This window comes from Rhinatrema bivittatum, chromosome 16 (genome assembly GCF_901001135.1).
Source record: "Rhinatrema bivittatum chromosome 16, aRhiBiv1.1, whole genome shotgun sequence".
NCBI classification, from domain to species: domain Eukaryota; kingdom Metazoa; phylum Chordata; class Amphibia; order Gymnophiona; family Rhinatrematidae; genus Rhinatrema; species Rhinatrema bivittatum.
In genome coordinates, this window is record NC_042630.1 from 49,145,381 (window position 1) to 49,158,359 (window position 12,979).

Consider the following 12,979-nt stretch of genomic DNA (forward strand, 5'->3'; position numbering starts at 1 on the left):
TGGCTGTGGCCATTCCCGAATGGCTTTTAGCTTTTGCGGATCCATACAGAATCCCTGACTAGAGACGATATATACCAGGAAGGGAAGAGACTCCTGCTCGAACTGGCACTTTTCGAGCTTCGCATATAATTTATGTTCCCTGAGGCGTTGTAAAACTTGGACGACATGTCGGCGGTGAGCGGCAAGGCTGTCAGAGAAAATCAGGATGTCGCCTAAGTATACGACCACACACTGGTACAAGAGATCGCAGAGGATCTCATTCATCTTCTGTAATACTGCGGGGGCATTACAGAGCCCGAACAGCATCACCAAATACTCATAGTGGCTGCCTCGGGTGTTGAAGGCCGTCTTCCATTCATCACCCTCCTTGATTCGAATGAGGTTGTAAGCTCCTCGGAGGTCCAGCTTAGAAAAGATCCTCGCCCCTTGTAGCCGGTCAAAGAGTTCCGAGATGAGAGGCACGGGGTAACGATCCTTGACCGTTATAGCATTCAAGCCCCGGTAGTAAATGCAGGGATGAAGAGTCCTGTCCTTCTTCCCGACGAAGAAGAACCCCGCCCCTGCGGGGGACTTCGACTTCCAAATGAAGCCCTTCTCCAGGTTCTCTCTGATGTACTCATTCATGGCCTGCGTCTCAGCAGGTGAAAGGGCGTGCAGCCCCGAGGAGGCTCAGTACCAGGGAGGAGATTGATGGTGCAATTGAAAGGATGATGGGGTGGAAGTATCTCGGCCTTATGTTTCGAGAACACATCCGCGTATGCGCCATAGGGGGCTGGCAGGCCTGGAAGGCTGGTGGAAGCCACGGGACTGGAGACAGGAACCATGGATTGGAAGCAATTGCCGTGACACTTCAGCCCCTAGCGAGCCAGCTGCAAAGTCTTCCAATTAAACTGAGGTTCATGTTCCTGCAGCCAGGGAAGGCCCAGGACAATCGGGTGTATGGAGTATTCCAAAACATACAATGGCATGCGCTCCTGATGAAGGATTCCAACCCTCAGCGAGACAGGAACCGTGGTGTGTGTCACGCGTTCCAGGAGAGGTTTCCCTTGAATGGAGGAGATGACCAAGGGCACTGGAAGGCGAGCTTGTGGTAACTCCAAATGGTCCACCAGACTTTTCATAATGAAGTTACCCCCGGCGCCGGAGTCCACCAAGGTCAAAGTGTGGAACTCGCCACCGGCAAACGTTAACACCACTGGTAGCATAAGTGGAGGTACAGGAGAAGCACGGCCCAGGATGAGACCTCCCTTCGGTCCTAGGCCCGAGTGTTTCCCGACTGAGTCAGGCATGCCGCTTTCTGGTGGCCCACTGCTCCGCAGTAAAAACAGAGTCCTTCCCTTATCCGCCTACGGCGTTCCTGTGGGAAGACTCTTCCGCGACCCAACTCCATGGGTTCCTTGAGGGGTGTTCCAGGGACTTCAGAAGCACTCTTAGAAGGAGGTGAGGACCTCCTCACCGCCTTGACTACTGGAAGGCGAAACCTCATCCGACGGTCCACTCGATTGGCCAATTCTACCAGGCCATCGAGGTCCTCCGGAAGTTCCTTTGCAGCTAGCTCGTTCTGAAGGCATGAGGCTACTCCTTCCAGAAAGATCCCGTGGAGGCAATCATCTCTCCAATTCAGCTCTGCGGCCAAGGTAGGGAACTCCATTGCGTATTCAGCCACAGTCCGAGTACCTTGTCGCAATCGGAGCAATTCAGAGACCGCAGTGGATTTGCGGATGGGTTCATCAAAAATCTGCTGGAAAGCAGACAGAAACTGACTCAGATTGTCGAAGATAGGGTCCCTTCTCTCCCACAGATGAGAGGCCCAGATCAGAAGCCTTCCGTCGAGCAAGGACACAATGTAGCTGGTTTTAACCAGATCGCTGGGAAACTGCACAGGGAGCAAGGAAAAACGGACCTGGCACTGGCTGAGGAAGCCTCGACACAACTTTGCATCTCCAGCGTATCGAGAGGGTGCCAGGAGTTGAGTGGGAATTCCTTGTCCCAGGTCGCCCCTGAAGGCCTGGATGGCATGCGGCTGAGTAGGGTGGCCTCCTTGAGCCCCAGGCGGAGATGGCAGTGTAGGGTTCATGGGCCCTAATGCCTCGAGGTGCTGGGTCAGGCCCTGGACAGCAGAGACCAGGGCATCAAGAGTCTGTTGTTGATCCTTCAGGCGCTGGGCCATTCTCGGAATGGTCTGGCGGGCAGATGCCTCTGCCGGGTCCATGGACTTGGCAATCTGTTATACTCAGGCTTGTGGACCCTTGGGCCGACGAGAGGATGGTATACCTTGCAGAGGCTCCGTAAGTTCTCTCGGGCGGTGAGGAAGGACAGAAGAGGAGAACAGCTGACCCTCAGCACTGGAGACGGAAGCTACTGTGGAGGCAGATGAAGAGATGAGCAGAGGAACAGTCTTCACCACTAGTGGTCTGCGGCCCCCCAGGAGGAGCCCATAGGGACCCGACCGCTGGGACTTAGGTGGACCTTTGAGAGGTCAGGGGATCAGTGCAAAGGCCAAATGGAGCTTCACCCTGGAAGCCCACAGTCCCTCCAGGAGGAGCCTGTAGGGACCCAGGCCGCTGGGACTTAGGTGGGCCCTTGGAGACGACAGTCCAGAAGAAGTCCGAAGTCAAGTGCTAGAGGGTCGTTGCTTGCCAGTCCGAAGTCACACACCAGGGAATCACCGCTTGCCATTCCGGAGTCAATACCAGGAATCACCGTCAGCCAATCCAAAGTCAGGAACCAGGAACACAAAGACGTAACAGGAACAGGGATCCAAAGCACAAGGAACTCACCAAAGCAAGCAGACCTGATGAACGAAGGACATTGCCAAGTCAGAGAATGAGCAGAGGAAGCTTCCTTTTATACGTCCCCTGCTCAGGCTGATCCAAGACAGGTGAGGCTTGTTAAAGGGATCAGGTCCCTTTAAATTTGTGAAGGGGGCATGGCCTCATGCCTAAAGATGGCGGCGGCCATCTTGGATTTCCTCCACGGAGGAACGGCTGCAGGAACGGTGCGGGGGCAGAGCAGAAACTTTATGTCTCTAGCATGTCCTGATGTTACATTTACCCAGTCAGTATTGGAGTAACTGAAATCTCCCATTATTACTGCACTACAAAATTGGTTATCTTTCCTGATTTGTCTTAATATTTCATCATCTGTCTGACAATTTTTTCCAGGTGGCCGGTAGTATACTATCACTATACTCTTACCCAACACACATGGAATTTTTACCCATATAGATTCTACTGAGTATTTAGTCTCTTGTATGATCTTTATTCTGTTGGACTCTATAGCTTCCCGGAAATAAACTGCCACATCCCTACCACATTGATCCTCCCTATCATGGTGATATAATTTGTACCCTGATATAGCACTGTCCCATTGATTATCCTTCTTCCACCACATCTCTGTGATGCCAATTATATCAATCTCATCATTTTCTGCTATACACTCTAACTCTCCCATCTTCTTAGACTTCTGGCATTGGCATACAGACATTTCAAAGTGTGTTTTTTGTTTGTTTTAACAACCTGCTTTTCAGTTGTTTGAGATAATTCGGAAATCATTAGCTTTGGTGATTTTTTACATATAGGCATATAGACTAGGGATGTGCAGAGCAAAAGTTTATGTTCATAAGTCCATAAGTCGAAAGGGGGTCCCATTTGCGGTCAATATGAACATATGAAGAATTCCATAAGTTGAGTCTATGTCCATACGTGCAAATAAAAATTTAAACCCCTCACCCTCCTTAATCCCCCCCCCCAAGACTTACCAAAACTCTCTGGTGGTACAGCAGGGAGTCAGGACGCCATTTCTGAACTCCTTTGCGAGGAGCACGTGACGTCGGCGTCAAGTCGGAGTGATGCGGCGTCACGTGATTTCCCGCGCGATCCCTCCGGGGGACCCTCGTTGCACCCAAAAGGAACTTTTGGCCAGCTTGGGGGGGGTCAGGAGGCACCAATGACCAATGACCAATGGCACCGATAGCCCCTGTGACATAGTATGGGCAAAGGCTTTCGGCGCCATTTTGAGTACTGGCATCGGACGGCCGGAGTGCAGGAGGTCACTCCGGGACCCCCGTTGGACCCGATGCCAGTACTCAAAATGGCGCCGATCGCCTTTTCCCTCATTATGTCACAGGTACCGACGGTCGGCCCCTGTGACATAGTGAAGGCAAGGGCGATCGGCGCCATTAGATCGCCCTTGCCCTCACTATGTCACAGGGGCCGACCGTCGGTACCTGTGACATAGTAAGGGCAAAGGCGATCGGCGCCATTTTCAGTACTGGCATCGGACGGCCAGCGTGCAGGAGGTCGCTCCCGGACCCCCGCTGGACTTTTGGCAAGTCTTGTGGGGGTCAGGAGGCCCCCCCAATCTGGCCAAAAGTCCCTGGGGGTCCCGGAGCGACCTCCTGCACGCCGTCCGTCCGATGCCAGTACTCAAAATGGTGCCGAGAGCCTTTGCCCATACTATGTCACAGGGGCTACCAGTGCCATTGGTCAGCCCCTGTCACATGGTAGGAGCACAAGATGGCGTCAATGGCCATGTGACAGGGACTGACCAATGGCACCGGTAGCCCCTGTGACAAAGGCTATCGGCGCCATGATGAAGCCGGCACCGAGGGTGTGAGAGTGCAGGGGATGTTTCCCGGACTCCCCGCTGGACCACCAGGGAGTTTTGGTAAGTCTTGAGGGGGGGGGGGTCAGGAGGGTGGGGGGGTTGTAGTTAATTTTAATTTTAGCTGGGACACAAATAGAAATCACCGTATTAACGCTTCGGGGCACCATACGGCCGAATGCAACATATCTGCTGCCCAACGAATCCGAATCACGAATGCAATGTATGGCGTCCCTCTGCACATCCCTAATATATAGTTCCTCTATGTATTCACCACCATGGTATATGGTGATACATAAGATGTATATAGTTCCTTTTTGCAGTCACTTATCTCTGGTACATAGTTGCTGTGTACCCAGTTTACTGATTTCCACCTCCTTCCTTTCGCCTCCACCTTCCTTTCCCTTTTCTCCCTTTCCTGCCTAATCCCCTATCTTCGTTTTATTGTATTTTCCTCCTTTCAGTTCAATGTAAACCTCCCTGAGGTCTCCGGGAGCTCCAGTTCAGGTCAAGCTCACTTTCTCCGCATTGACCTCACACCCTTACTTTTGGTGGGCACACATCTCTGCTACTTCTTTGGGAGATTCTTCGAGGCCCACCTAAGTCCAGGTGGTCCGGGTAACTAAGGGCTTAACCTGAGGTAACCCTGGATTTCTATTTTTGAAACTCCAGCTAGCCTCTGTCTCCTTGTGTGCTCCACCTCCTCATGGCAGGCCCTCTCTGGGTCCGACCAGAGAACTGTACCAACTCTGCACCAGGCCAATGGTCCACCTTCGGTGCAACATATACATCTCCACCAGAGGATTTAACCTACTAAACATCTTGGAGTAAATGGGAACAGCTCCAAACATTTTAATTTAATAAAACATAATATCTCGCTTGATATAAAATGTTACCCAAGCAGTACATACATTGCAAAAAAACATAATATGGCAATAAAAAAAATAGTTACTTCATTGAATAACAAATCTCTAAAAAAACATGTCATGATAGAATAAAAACTCCCAATAAAATATGTAAATCATCATAATTTAGGTCAGAATATAATTGTAACTAAAATTACATAACAACAACCAAATTGTTTATCCATCATGGAAAAAATAAAATGAATATACTCTTACCAAAATATCAGAGGCCCTTAAACCAAATGCATATCAGAATACAGATAACAAATTAAATATTTGTAGAATGCCTTGTTAAAGCACCAGGACCTGACAGCTATTCTGAATTGTAAATAATCAGAAATAAAACACATATCAAAAGGTAATGCATTCAAAGAGATAGTGCTTGATAACTAAATGAGGAATCTCTTGTGGAGTCTATTGAATTAAAGATAGTGGAAATATATGAAGGAAAAAAGCATGAGAGGACTGTAAACAATGAGATGGAATATAAGGATCTAAGGCCTAGATTCATGTTATGATCCTGCTCACGGAACCCATCCCTCGAGCAGGCCCTCACTCACCTTGCACCGCTGACCCCGGCCTGACGCTGCCACTCTAACGCAGCCTGGCTGTGGTCCGATGCCACAGGACATCCTCTTCATGTAGCCTGGACTACTGCTGCCAACTTGGACTGCCACTGCTGCCATGCTAGCACAGCCTGGCCGCCACCGCCACCATGCATCATTGTGGCCCTAGATCCGCCGCTGGGATCCTCTTCACGGCTGGGAGGCCGCTGCCACTTCTCTATCTTTGTGGCCCTGGTGCCGCTGCCAGGAAACCTCCTCATGCAGCCCTGGCAAGTGGTGTTCCCAACCTCTAATCCCATTCCAGGTTTCCTGAGATGTCATCTTGTTGTTTCTCTTCTCCATAATATCGACATGGTGAGTTGTCCTGGATCCATAGATCACAGGCCATCATCCTCATAAGGAATTGCCACGCTGGGTCAGACCAAAGCTCATCAAGCCCAACATCCCGCCTCCAACAGAGGCCAAACCAGGCCACAAGAACCTGGCAATCACCCAAACACTTACAAGATCGCATGCTATGGATGCAATTAATAGCAGTAGCTATTCCCTAAGTAAATCTCCAGTGTCCTTCACACAGCTTTATGAGCTGGTAGAATCCAGATTGGGAAACCTGATTTCTGTTCATCTGCTCATCCAGTGCCATTTTTGCTGCCAGGCAAGGTCTGTAATTGCCACGTTCTGGCTTGTCTGACAAGTCAACCAAAAAACAAAAGAGCCCAAAAAACCAAATTCCAAACAAACAAAATATCAAACACAATGAGGAACCGGTAAACCAACAAGATTTTTTCACAAACGCTCTTCCATAAAAACAGCAGTTATTTTGTAAAGAGAATAACAAGAAAATTATTTTTCTCATAGAAACGCCGCATCAGCAAGCCTGTCGGCGCATTCTAAGTGAAATAGAACCGCCCGGACTTCAAGTTACCTATAAACATTGTCATCTAGCCACAAATGATTAGAGGTCCGGGCAGTTCTATTTCACTTAGAACGCGCCGACAGGCTTGCTGATGTGGCATTTCTATGAGAAAAATAATTTTCTTGTTATTGTCTTTACAAAATAACTGCTGTTTTGATGGAAGAGCGTTTGTGAAAAAATCTTGTTGGTTTACGGGTTCCTCGTTGTGTTTGATTGTCTGATAAGCCTGTTGTGGTTTCGGTCGCGAGGAGCGCGACCGAACCCCCTACCTGGTCTGGGGCCCCGAGCGCGACACGACCGCGGCAGCTACGGGCTAGTCGGCCCGAAGGCACACACAGCGCAAGGCAAGGCAAAGCAGGGTAGAAGGCCCGAAGGCACACACAGCGCAAGGCAAGGCAAAGCAGGGTAGAAGCCCCGAAGGCACACACAGCACAAGGCAAGGCAAAGCAGGGTAGAAGGCCTGAAGGCACACACAGTGCAAGGCAAGCAAGGAAGGCTAGAGCAGAGAGCCCAGGCGAGCTCGATGCCGAAGCACTGAGGGAACTGTCAGGCAGGGTTATAAAGGGAAGACCAGAACATAGAGTGAACAAGGGAGATGGACTGGGCCTGTCAGGAGAGCCAGCCCTAGAGGGACCCCTGGTGGTGAGGCGGTTGCACAGAAGCCATAGCCGTAACATCCTTGGGGATGAGGAGGAGCATCACTGGTAGGATGGTGGGGCCCACTTGGCTGGTGCTGTGGTAGGACCATCACCGATTGAGCTCCTACTGTAGGTGACAAGCTCAATCATCTGCTGCTGACCTTGTACCAACTCTTGGGCCCCACATACACCAGAAGCCCTTGCATTGTTTCCATCCTACTGTCCAGCCAACCCAGCAGTACATGCTCAGCATCCAAGTGTGCTTAGATTGAAGAAGGCTTTACTTCCTCACCAGGCACATCCTCAGATGCTGCCACTTCCTCCTGCCGATCATGAGCTGCATATGGAGCATCAATGGAGGGCTCCTCATCATCAATGATGACTACCTCCTCATTCTTCCAGGACACGGGGAGGGAAATGGGCAGGGGGGGGGGGGGTCTTGGGCCTTGGTTGTGGTGTTGGGGGTGGTGGTGTTGGAGGTAGCAGTGACTGCAGAAGTGGTGGGGTTGGCAGAAGTGCTGGTTCTTCTTCCACCTCTTCTTCTTCCTCTATATCAAGATTTCTGAAATTGCAAATAGCAAAAAGTGTTGGGAAAAAGGAAGATGGACAGAAGGATGGACAGAAGGATGGACAGAAGGAAAGTGGTGTTCAAGATGCATCAATTTTACACAACAGATATAAATAAACCTTATTATTTCTACTCACAACAATAGTTTTACTGGGGAAAGAGATGTCAATGGACTAGCACACCCATCAATTGCTATTTTATCAATTTAGGGGGTGGAATAATTGGCTGTGGTTCCTAATTTACTCAACATCTGGCTGCCCACATCTGGTGCGGAGGGCCAGCAGCCACTCCTTCTCCTCCCGTCGCAGACACCTGGCCCTCTTTTCCAACGCCTTCATCTGGCGGCAGGAATTAAAAATGCAAACATAAGTATAAACAGTAAATAATGCAGGGACTGTACCTCCCACCCATTCTACAATTCAAGCTACCAATCTAGGCCTCACCCATACTCGGGATAGGAACTAAAAGTGCAAACATAACTATATACAGTAAAATAATGCAGGGCCTGCACCTCACAGCAATTATACAATTCAAGCTACCAATCTAGGCCTCACCCATACTCAGGATAGGAATTAAAAATGCAAAATAATGCAGGGACTGCACCTCCCACCCATTCTACAAATAAAGCTACCAATGTAGGCCTCACCTATACTCACTTCTCTAAGATAGGAGGCTTGAGCATCAAATGTAACTCTGAGCACCATCCAGGCTCCTGCCCTCTATTGTTTCTGCAGGCACCCAGGGAGAAAGAAGAGGTGCCTCTTATCATCATCGATGAGGCAGGCTAGCAGCCACATAGCACCCTTAGAAAAATTAAGCATGAGGCCTCACGGCATGCTGCCAAGTGTTCTGCTCAAAATGGATGTCCTGGCATGGCCGTGGGGGATGGACGTCATAAGACATGTGCACAAGGAACCACGTGTGAGGAAGAAAAGGGAAGTCGATGACCATGGCATCCCTACGACCTGAGATCGGCAGCCCAAGTTTGGCACCTTTAAGGGACACCCCAGACTTAAGCATCCTTTCATGTGGCCCCTTGTAGACGTTGATGACCAAGGTGTCCCTTCAAGGCTCTGGACTTGGGCATCCATTAGGGATGTGAATCGTTTTTTGACGATTTAAAATATCGTCCGATATATTTTAAATCGTCAAAAATCGTTAGAAGCGCGATACAATAGGAATTCCCCCGATTTATCGTCAAAAATCGTAAATCGGGGGAAGGGGGAGGGGAAGGTGGAGGGCGGAAAACTGGCACACTAAAACAACCCTAAAACCCACCCCGACCCTTTAAAATAAATCCCCCACCCTCCCGAACCCTCCCCAAAATGCCTTAAATTACCTAAGGTCCAGAGCGGGGGTCCTGGTGTGATCTTTTACTCTCGGGCCTGCAGTGCATTGTAGAAATGGCGCCGGCGCTACCTTTGCCCTGATGACAGGGCAAAGGTAGCGCCGGCGCCATTTTGTTTTTTGTCCCCCGACGTCAGGAGCGTAGATCGCTCCCGGACCCCCGCTGGACCCCCCGTGACTTTTGGCCAGCTTGGGGGGGCCTCCTGACCCCCACAAGACTTGCCAAAAGTCCAGCGGGGGTCCGGGAACGACCTCCTAAACTCGAATCGTTTTGCCGTACGGCAAGTCTTGTGGGGGTCAGGAAGCCGTACGGCAAAACGATTTGAGTTTAGGAGGTCGTTCCCGGACCCCCGCTGGACTTTTGGCAAGTCTTGTGGGGGTCAGGAGGCCCCCCCAAGCTGGCCAAAAGTCCCTGGGGGTCCAGCGGGGGTCCGGGAGCGATCTCCTATGCTCCTGACGTCGGGGGACAAAAAACCAAAATGGTGCCGGCGCTACCTTTGCCCTGCTGTCATATGACAAGGTGCGCCATTTCTACAACGCACTGGAGGCCCGAGAGTAAAAGATCACACCGGGACCCTCCCTCTGGACCCCAGGTAATTTAAGGCATTTTGGGGGGGTTCGGGAGGGTGGGGTATTTATTTTAAAGGGTCGGGTTGGTTTTAGGGATGTTTTAGTGTGCCGGTTTTCGATTTACACGATTTACACGATTTACACGATATTTACAAAACCCAAACTGCAACAATCCGATTCCCTCCCCCCCAGCCAAAATTGATCGTTAAGATGATCGATCACACGATTCACATCTCTAGCATCCATAGCCAGCATCAACTTTAAAAGAGGTAATACATATTACATAGAAACATAGAAATGATGGCAGAAAAAGACCAATTGGCCCATCTAGTCTGCCCAGCAAGCTCCCACACTTATTTTCCCATACTTATCTGTTTCATTATTTTCCCATACTTATCTGTTTCAATCAACCCAAGTTCAGGGCTCTTGTTGGTAACTGTTTGATACAAATTTCCTGCCATCCACTGTCATTGATGCAGAGAGTAATGTTGGAGTTGCATCAAAGGTGAGCATAAGGCTTAATTGTTAAGGGTAGTAACTGCCGCATCAAGCAAGTTACCCCGATGCTTGGTTACCCTGACTGCATGGATCAATGCCTTGTTGGATGTTGTCTGAATGTAAAACCTGTTTTCCACATTTCCCCCTACTGTTGAAGCAAAGAACAGTGCTGTATATGCATTCAAAGTGATGTATCAGGCTTAATTGGTTTACGGTAGTAACCGCCGTAATAAGCAAGCTACCCCCACTTTTATTTGTTTACCCAGATTGTGAAGTTCAATCCTTGTTGGTGGTTGTCTGAATGCAAATCCTGTTTTCCACATTTGCCCCTGCCATAGAAGCAGAGAGTGACTCTGTATATGCATTCAAAGTGATGTAACAGGCTTAATTGGTTTAGGATAGTAACCACTGTAATAAGCAAGCTACCCCCACGCTTCTTTGTTTACCAAGATTGTGAAGTTCAGTTCTTGTTGGTTGTTATCTGAATGCAAATCCTCTTTTCCACATTTCCCCTTGCTGTTGAAGCAGAGAGCAATGTTGGAATTGTGAAGGCTTATTGAGTAAGGGTATTAATCATCAGGCAGTAGCCTCTAGGGATGTGCATTCGTTTTGAACGAATGCGCAATCCGCAATGTATAGATCCCTATTTCTTGCATTTGTGGGTTCCTGAAACGTATGGTGAACCCCCACGAATGCAACATATCATTAATGAATAAAACCCCCACCTTCCTGACCCCCTAAGACTTGCCAAAAGTCCCTGGTGGTCCAGCGGGAGTCCTGGAGCGATCTCCTGCATGCGGGCCGTCGGCTTCCGGTATTCAAAATGCTGCCGATAGCCTTTGCCCTTACTATGTCACAGGGGCTTCCGGTGCCATTGGTCGGCCCCTGTCACATGGTAGGAGCAATGGACGGCCAGTGCCATCTTGTGCTCCTACCATGTGACAGGGCCAACCAATGGCACTGTAGTCATGGTTGGCCCATGGCAATCTGCAGCTGGAAGTGTCAGGCCACCGTGGTTATGCTTGGAGCAAGGAATTCTGATCCAGGAAGTGTCAGCTCACAGTGGTATTGTTGGAGTAAGATAGGCTTATGCAGGATATATTAGATAAGGCCTCAGTGGTGGACTTTGGAGAAAAAGAGAGAAATGATCTCAATTTAGTTATTCTCCAGTGGTATGTGGCATACACCAACACTAAGGAATGCAGAATGCCTTTATTGACTTCCCCTGCCTGCTTCATTCCAAACAGTTGTTGAGGTGAAGCAGGCAGAGGAAGTCAGTGGAGTCATAACCCTACAGTAGTGCTTGGAATATGGCAGGCTGAGGAACTTACCTGAGTTACAACCCAACAATGGAGTTTTAGGACTAAGCAGGCAGGGGAACTCAGAGGAGTCATGACCCTACAGTGGTACTTGGGGATAAGCAGGCAGAGGAACTCAGTTCCTTGCCACAAAATGCAAGGAAAACCTGGAGTCTCCTTGCTACCATTAATCCTGCACTCAGGCTGTCGGCTGCCGGATATTCAAAATGGCACCGATAGCCTTTGCCCTTACTATGTCACAGGGGCTATTGGCGCCATTTTGAATACCGGCAGTTGACAGCCTGAGTGCAGGAGATGGCTCCAGGACTCCCTGCTGGATGACCAGGGACCATTGGTAAGTCTTGGGGGGGTCAGGATGGTGGGGGTTTATTCGTTAGTGATACGTTGTATTTGTGGGGAGTTGCGATACGTTTCGCTTCCCCACAAATACAACGAATAGGGACATATACGTTGCTGATTGCCAATAAGTCGAAAATGAATGCACACCCCTAGAGGATACAGAGGTTCAGATCTTCCTTATCCTGGGCACCCCAGGAATAGGGTTCCCTGTGTCCTAAATCCAGGCAACACGGGGTCTCACGAGGCCTTCTATAACAAAAATACTAATTGTGAAAATTAACCTAAAGGTAAGCCTAACCAGCCAGAGAATGAACTGGAATGCAGCTTATCAACCTTACTGAGGCTCCTCCAGCAGGGTTTTCCTGGATTCTCTAAGTAGGCCTGAAAAGCCAATGCAAATTAAACTTTCCTATACTACCCTCTAACTCACAATTGAAAGGCACTGCCTCCAGTATCTCAGTAGAGAGCAGCTTATAAATCCTACCTAGGGAGATGGCCATCCCAGCAGCATAAAATGAAGGGAGTGTAGTGAATGGCACCTCCCCACACTTCCAGAACTCTCTAACATTAGCTAAAGAAGATAACTAAGGGCTTTAATGGTAATGAGACTGGGAGACCATTACACCTGGTTTTGGGTTTTTACCTAGTCCAGTGCCCAGGTTGGGCTGTGGCATGTACTTGGGTCTAGACTTGGGCCTGGGTCTGTAT